Source organism: Solanum dulcamara, chromosome 8 (genome assembly GCF_947179165.1).
Source record: "Solanum dulcamara chromosome 8, daSolDulc1.2, whole genome shotgun sequence".
Taxonomy (NCBI): domain Eukaryota; kingdom Viridiplantae; phylum Streptophyta; class Magnoliopsida; order Solanales; family Solanaceae; genus Solanum; species Solanum dulcamara.
Window position 1 is genome coordinate 4,415,986 of NC_077244.1, and position 8,052 is coordinate 4,424,037.

The 8,052-nt window shown below is 37.9% G+C and overlaps 1 pseudogene; it reads right to left on the reverse strand.

Moving 5' to 3' along the window:
- Positions 1-3,916: 3,916 nt before the first annotated feature.
- LOC129898551 (protein disulfide-isomerase-like) lies at positions 3,917-7,704 on the reverse strand (annotated as a pseudogene).
- Positions 7,705-8,052: the final 348 nt, after the last annotated feature.

An 8,052-nucleotide genomic window follows, 5' to 3' on the forward strand; every position in this document is an offset into this window, starting at 1 on the left:
GATGGTTTAGCTCCAGTTAGACCCACTTCTTTAATCATTTCCAAAGCATATTTTCTTTGGTTCATTAATATTTCCTTCTCTGATCTGCAGAATTCAATTCCCAGGAAGTATTTCAAAACTCCAAGGTCTTTGATCTTGAATTTGACATGTAATTCTTTCTTGGTTTGCTCAATCATTATCAAGTTATTTCCATCTATTAGCAGATCATCAACATATACCAGAATAACCACAATTTTTTCATGCTTTCTCTTGATGAACAGTGAATGATCCAGACCACTTTGGAGAAAACCAAGAGTAAGCAAAACATCAGTAAGTTTTACATTCCACTGTCTGCTAGCTTGTTTAAGGCCATATAGGGATTTGACTAGCCTACATACTAAGCCTTGTGACTCCCCCTGGCTAGAAAATCCCTCAGGCAGATTCATGTACACCTCATCATGTAATCACCTTGTAAAAAGGCATTATACACATCCATTTGATGAATATGCTAGGCAGAAGCAACAACTATGGATAACACACTCCTCACTGTGACCATCTTCACAACAGGAGAAAAAGTATCTAAGTAATCAAGTCCCTCCCTTTGATTATAACCTTTTACAACCAATCTTGCCTTATATCTTTCAATTTGACCATCAGCTTTGAATTTCACTTTGTAAACCCATCTGCAGCCAATGGGATGCTTACCTGGAGGTAATGAAACCAGCTTCCAAGTGTGATTATCTTCAAGGGCCTGAATCTCTTCTTTCATAGATTGGATTCAATGTGGATTGGAGCAAGCTTCATGATAAGATTTTGGTTCTGTAACACAAGAAAAAACAGTTAGATACTGCTGATAAGAAGAAGAGAGATTGGCATGGCTCATCATATGAGAGAGGGGATATGGAGTTCTTGTTGCAGCACTGTTGGAAACATAATCCGTCATCCAAGTAGGCTGCTTTCTTTGTCTAGAAGAAGTTCTAATAGTTGGTACTCCAATGCGAGGATCAGGGGCAGCAGGAACTGCACTAACAGGAACTTCATCAGCAGGAAAATCATTCAAGGAGACAGGGTCAGAAAATACCTCAGTAGGGATAGAGGTAGGGGGCTCAGATATAAAAGGATCTGTGGAAGAATTTAGGAAGATAGGACTGGTGTGTGTCTGTGTCTTAAAGGGAAAAATATCTTCTTTGAAAAGCACATCTCTAGATAAGAAGAAAGAATATGTGACCAGGCTATACAATATATAGCCTTTAGTCACTGAAGAGTAGCCCATGTGTACTGCAGGCACAACTCTTGGATCAAATTTATGACCTGATGGCAACTTCTTGGCATAGCATAAACAACCTACAGTTCTGAGATGATTAAGAGAACATCTATGACCATGAAATACCTCAAAAGGTGTTCTGCCCTTCAAGGCAACTGAGGGAAATCTGTTCATCATGTAAACAACACCTAAAACACAATGTCCCCAAAACTTTAAAGGAAAAGCTCCCTGAAATCTGATTGCTCTGGCTAACTCCAAAATGTATCTATGTTTTCTCTCAACCACTCCATTCTGTTGAGGGGTATAGACACAGCTTCTTTGATGCACTATCCCATTGTCCAGAAGCAGCTGCATACATTCTGAATTGACAAATTCAGAGCCATTGTCTGACTGAACACCTTAATGGTTTTATGGAACTGAGTTTGGATCAGCTGTATAAAGTTACAAAGTACTACTATAACATCACTTTTAAGTTTGAGCAAATATATCCAGGTCATACGTGAATGTTCATCAATAATTGTCAAAAATAATCTATATCCATCAATAGTTTGAACATGAAAAGGACCCCATAGATCCAAATGCATCAAATCAAAAACAGTAGAAGACTTAGTGTCACTAACAGGAAAAGGTATTCTAGTGTGTTTAGCAAGAGGACATAATTCACACTTGTCCAAAGCCTATTTGCAATCATCATGATCAATATCCAGGAGCTTCTGCATTGCACCAACAGAGGTATGACCCATTCTTCTGTGCCACAACATGATGTCTATTTTATTCTTTGTAGCAATCAATCCTCTGAGCAGTTGTTGCTTGTCTTGTGGTTCTGTTATTCTGTGCTTCAACAAATAAAGGCCTTCCTTCTCTCTACCAATCTCCAACACCTTCCCACTTGAGAGGTCCTAAAATATGCAAAATTCAGGGAAAAAATTGACTGAATAGCACAACTCCCTGGTAATCTTGGCGACTAATAATAGATTATATCTAAAGTAAAGTATGTATAGCACATTGCTTATAGTGTGTCCATCAATTATTTCACAATCTCGAGCATGAGTTACATTTACTACCTCACCATTAGGTAGATGCACTTGTTTATCAGTAACAACAACATGTTCTACCTGTAACATCCGTTTGTTAGATGTCATATGATTCGTAGCTCCACTGTCTATTATCCATTCTTCCCTTTTACCTTTTACACAAGATGCTGAAATATTACCTGATTCCTCAATCACTATCACATTTGATGCTAGAATATTACCTTCCACATTAGGGGACTCTGCATTCGACAACTTCCCCATGTTTGCTGAGGAGGTTTCCCCTTGATGTTCCTTGTCTAGAAATTGCATCAATCGATTGTAGCGATAAGGATCCTCTAACAATTTTATCAACTGATTGTAGTGACCCTTAGAATCATGAGGTAAAGTTGTTCTTCTGTAAGGTTCATTGTCAGGTATTTTCTCTCTGAGTCCTCCAGGCAATTTGGGAGCTTCTTCCTTCACATTGTATACTCTTCCTCTAGGTTCATCTCTTAGTACTTGATAGCCATTGTTTCTCATATCTTCATCACGTGTATGAATAGAATTGGGACCATTTGGTTTTTTTTTTAAATTTGTAATCTGGAGGATAACCATGCAATTTGTAGCAATCCACTTTTAGATGACCTCTCAACTTGCAGTAATCACATTGCACATCCATATTCTTCTTGAATCGATTAAAATTTCCTCTTCGATTTGTCATGAGAGCTATGATTTCTCCATTCATGGACGACCCAGTCACATTGACCATAACTCTTTGACTTTCTCTCTCAATCATCATAGAATAAGCTTGATTGATGGATGGGAGTGGGACTAACATCAAAATTTGACCTCGAGATTGTTCATATGATTCATTCAGTCCCATTAAAAATTGCAGCAGTTTTTGCCTCTTCATAAACTCCTCGAAATCGAGTGATTTCTCGCAATCACAACCAGGAAAGGGGGCTAGACTATCAAACTCAGCCCACAGCAAACGCAGTTTCGTGAAATACTCAGAGATGCTACTCGTACCTTGAGTTGTGGTTGCAATTTCTCTGTGCAGCTGGAAGATTCTCGATCCATCAACCTTATCAAAACGTTCCTTCAGATCGTTCCACACAGAGCTTGCATCAGAAGAATATACGATTCCACTTAGTAACTCCTTCGATATGCAGTTCATTATCCACGACAAAACTATCGCGTTGCATCGCTCCCACAGATCTGTTAAATTCGTATCAAAATTAGACTTTTTACATGTTCCATTGATGAATCCCAACTTGTTGCGTCCAAGTATGGCGATTCGCATCGAACGACTCCAAACCGAATAATTTTCAAATCCGATCAACTGAATAGAGATCAACATCACTCCGGAAGTATCCGAAGCACTTAGGTACAGCTGGTGGTTGTGACTCAGCTTTTCTGGTAGCTCGTTGTCCAAAACCTCCGCCATTGTTTCTTTTACCGATTCCAATAGCTTCGATCCTTAACCAGCTCGATCTAGACCATATCTATGGCCGACGGCTCTGATACCATGAAGAAAACAGAGTCTACTTATCAGTAGACAAAGATGTAAGATAGAAGAGGAAGAAGAAAAGAGAGATTAGCCATGGAAGCTTAAAGCTGTATTTGGAAAAATGTAAAAAATGTTTTGAGTACACCACCTTCTAGAGTATTCTTCCTTATATACACACTGCCTTTCTATCTTGGATATTTTACTTAGTTGGCTAAACTAATTACTAACAACTAACTACCATTTACCACAACCAAATAACAACTAACCACTATTTACAACAAACCAATAACAACTAGTAACTAACTAATTAAGTCACAGCCCCTATTTTATCACGTCTTACTTTCATTTTTAATCTGTTTCATAAAGAATATCTCTTTTCTTTTGTAACAGCTCTTTAATTTCAACTTTCCACATGACATGTTTAATAGAATGAGATTAAAGGGCATTTTCATTGTAATTGACGCTTGAAGAAAAACAATCAAACCTCTAAAGTTCATCCTTTGCTGAATTGGCTTTGGCAGAGTCTAACTGAACAGGCTTGTCACGATTCTTCTCGATAAATTCGATGATCGCCTCTTTTGTTCTCTCACCGTTGTACTTTGACAAGTTCCCGGAGGCAGATCTGAAGTACATAGTAGGGAATCCCTGAACGTCGAATTCACCATAGGTCAAAAAAAGAAAACCGCTTTCCATACTCCCAATATACTCTACATTAACTCTGACTTTGTCTTGCAACGTCTCATAACTAGATCCATAACAGGGGAACGTAACAAAATTCTTACCAGTTTTGCAATGAGAACATCCGAATGGCTTTGAAATGATACAGCTACTTCATCCAAAATTGGAGCTAGATTCCTGCAATGGACACACCAAGGTGCATAGAACTCTAACAGTACTGAACAGATCAAAAAAAAAATAATGTAAGTAAACACAAAGAGGCAATAGTATACAAAATGGTGTAACAAAGAAACGACTCTCCCAACCAAAACGCGGAATAATTAAAAGAAATATGACATTTGGATAGACACGAACCATTTTTTTCCGAGTTGAAAACCATATCCTGGAGGGTATCCCTAACAACCACCTTAACAGGTTCGTCGTTGGTTTCAGGTATAGGCTGTGATTTTACATATGGCTTCAGTTTTCCATCCTGTAACGACACGGAAAATAAGAGGACAAATGTTAGCTAGTTAGCCTTCCCTTCAATGTAGAATATTGATCACGATTATTACGTACCTTGTAATCCTTGAACCAAGCAGCAAGAGCATCAGGTTCTACGTGCTCCTTACGGTACTTGTGATCATCAGGACTGTCAACTATTGTGACCACAGGCGCCTGTTCGGGCTTCAGTCCAAAGTACTGCAATCCAAACAATTTTTTTTTGAATGTTACGTTCAATGTCATGCCTTTCTATGTGATCATCGGTAAAATGATAGTTGAAAATTTTAACTAACCTGAAAAGCCTCTTCACTAGCATCAACATCACCCAAGAGAAATCCTATACCGTCCCCCTTATAAAGCGCAGCAACATCATTGTACTCGGACTTAAAAACATCAAGCTCAGTACTAAAGTTCACAAATAGCAATGCCTGTAGATTTGCAAATGTCAAATGGAAAACAAAATAACACAGGTACCAAAATTGTAACTCTAAATTTCATTAGAAAAGCATAGAATTGCTTGACGATGTTGAAATCCAAGGTAAAAATTGCAGCATTACAGCTCGCGGAATCAAGTACCTAGGCATTGGTACGACGAAAGAACTTTATCATATAAGGAAGGCTGTTTGATTCATTGTCTAAAATAGTAACAATAGGAATACTAGCTTCCTTAACGAACTTCACCATTTCATCGACTTGAAAATCCTGCCAATTAAAAGAGTTAAGCCTCATAACCATAATGCAAGGAGTATTCATACACAATTGTACACAGATAAAGGTAATACCTCAAAATCAACAAAGAGTTCATCAAATGGCTTTAGAAGACGAAGAGTGGGCTTATCGACTGGCCAACGCCGAGGTAGGAATTTAGCATCAACAGTGTGAGCAAAATCGATGTCAGCTCGCAGTTTTTCAGCTACTGTTAAATAGTTCTCAAATTTCTCTCCAGAGGGATCTGGAAATATACCAACCTAAAGAAACATAAATAGATTTTAGACGATACTTTTGCTACGAGATTTGTGTTTCATCACTAAAAGTATATGATTCCATAATGATGATGAGGAAAAAATCAAAAGTAACACCAACTTACAACAAAGATCTTTTGCTCATCAATAAGGTTTGCAGCAGCATCCTTGGACTTGATTTCAGGAGATACAGGACCGACTTGTTTCTTCAAATACGCCACGATACCAGTTGCTTCTCGAGGTCCGTTATAGTTTTGAACATTCTTTCCACCATCCCGCAAGATCTTAATACTTCGGAAATCCTTGATCCCGTGTCGTGCTGCAACTTCTCTATTGGCTTCATCACTTGCATCAGACTTAGCTAGAACTATTGAAGGGTCATGACTACTTAGCTCTGAGGCCGCGTTTTCATACTGGAAAGAAACATAATTTACCATAAATCAGTGGAAAATGACAAGAAAAATTTATATAACGACGGAGAAGAATGATCTTTCCCTTCATTAGAGAAGAAAGTAGTACCTCAGGGGCAAGAGTCTTACACGGCGGGCACCTGTTATTGCAAGTATATTATCAGATGCTGATAAAATTGAAAAAAATAAGGAGGCTAGACATTTGTTCATTACGCAATTGCATCTAAAGTTGATACTTTATTTGTTAATACACTCAAAAAATCCAATTGAAGATTTTGTAAGATCTAAAGTCTAAAGTCAAAACATTTTCATGCCAAAGAATAACTAAGTGAACTTTTGACAAAGTTGTATGTCAAGATATGGCATATATCTGGATGTAACTCAATAACAGGAGATAGCTCATGACGGGAGGATTACTCAACTCCATATAAACAAACTACTAGTTCATTCCCCAACCAATGTGGGATTCTATCCCTTCATGTCCAGCTCCAACTGGAGCATGGACCGGGAGTCCAAACTACATGGACTTGGCTCTGATATTATGTCAAGATATGACATCTGGGTCTAATTCAACCTCAGAAGTTAGATCACGAGGGAAGAAATATCCAAGTTCATATAAGGAAGCCACCGGTCCATTTCCAACCAATGTGGAATTCTAAACCCACTCTAGCATTGTATAGCGATGAAAATTGATTATCAATACCATAGAAAAGATTGAACCTAATGTCAAGTTGTTAATCCAACCATCTCAGGCACGTCATGTCCTCAAGTCCTATAATAACTTTGCAATTTTAGTGAACTTTTACTTATAAATTTATGCTCCGTATCAAAAGTACTGAGTTCAGATGAATCTGATACCATAACACTAGATCCGCCCCTCCACATAACTAGAATTTCTATGTAACACGGATGACCAAAGCTTTACCAAAAATGCCAGAACCTACACAAATTATATCTAAAGCTTATAGCAGAACCTACACAACTTGTATCAAACGTTGACACTTTAACTTGATCTCAACTGACAACTAAACACTTCAACTTTGAATATACACTTCCAATTATATGTCATATCAGCGGTCGAATGTCTACGTGACACGGTGAGGATGAATTTGAAAGTTTAGTTAAGGTAAGGTGTATAGAGACATGCCCTCTCAATGCTGGAGTGCATACTTGTCAGCTGAAATCAAGTTAGAGCTTGTGTTTATGAATTATACCGCAAAGAAAAAAGACCATTAACTTACCCAGGTGAATAAAGATTAAGGACAATGAAATTGTGCTTTGAAACAGTATCAGTGAGGTTAGAACGGTCCAAAGTCAACACATACTCCTTCTCATCTGCTGCAACAACACAAACTGCAAGAACAACAAGAGCTGATACAATGACCAAAATGCCCCTATTTTCCATTCTGAATCAAATTGTCTGAACTATGAAGTGATTTGAGTCAAATTTTATTTATATTTATAAAGATAAGAAAAAAAGTGCTCTAATGGGAAGAGTGCCATGTTAACATGTTAATATTACGTGTAAAGTTGTGATTCGTAACAAGCATGTGTTAATACATGTAAGAGTTTGGAATATCAATATGGATTGTGGTGCAGTGGTGTGATTGTTTCACCCATAATTAGAGGTCTCGAATTCGAGACTTGGGTATCTAGAAAATCTTGTTGGGAACATATGCGTTCCAAATTTAATTGAAGCTCCACGGGCTCCGAATATCAAGTAGGAAACTGAGAAAAAAAAAAGAGTTTGGAA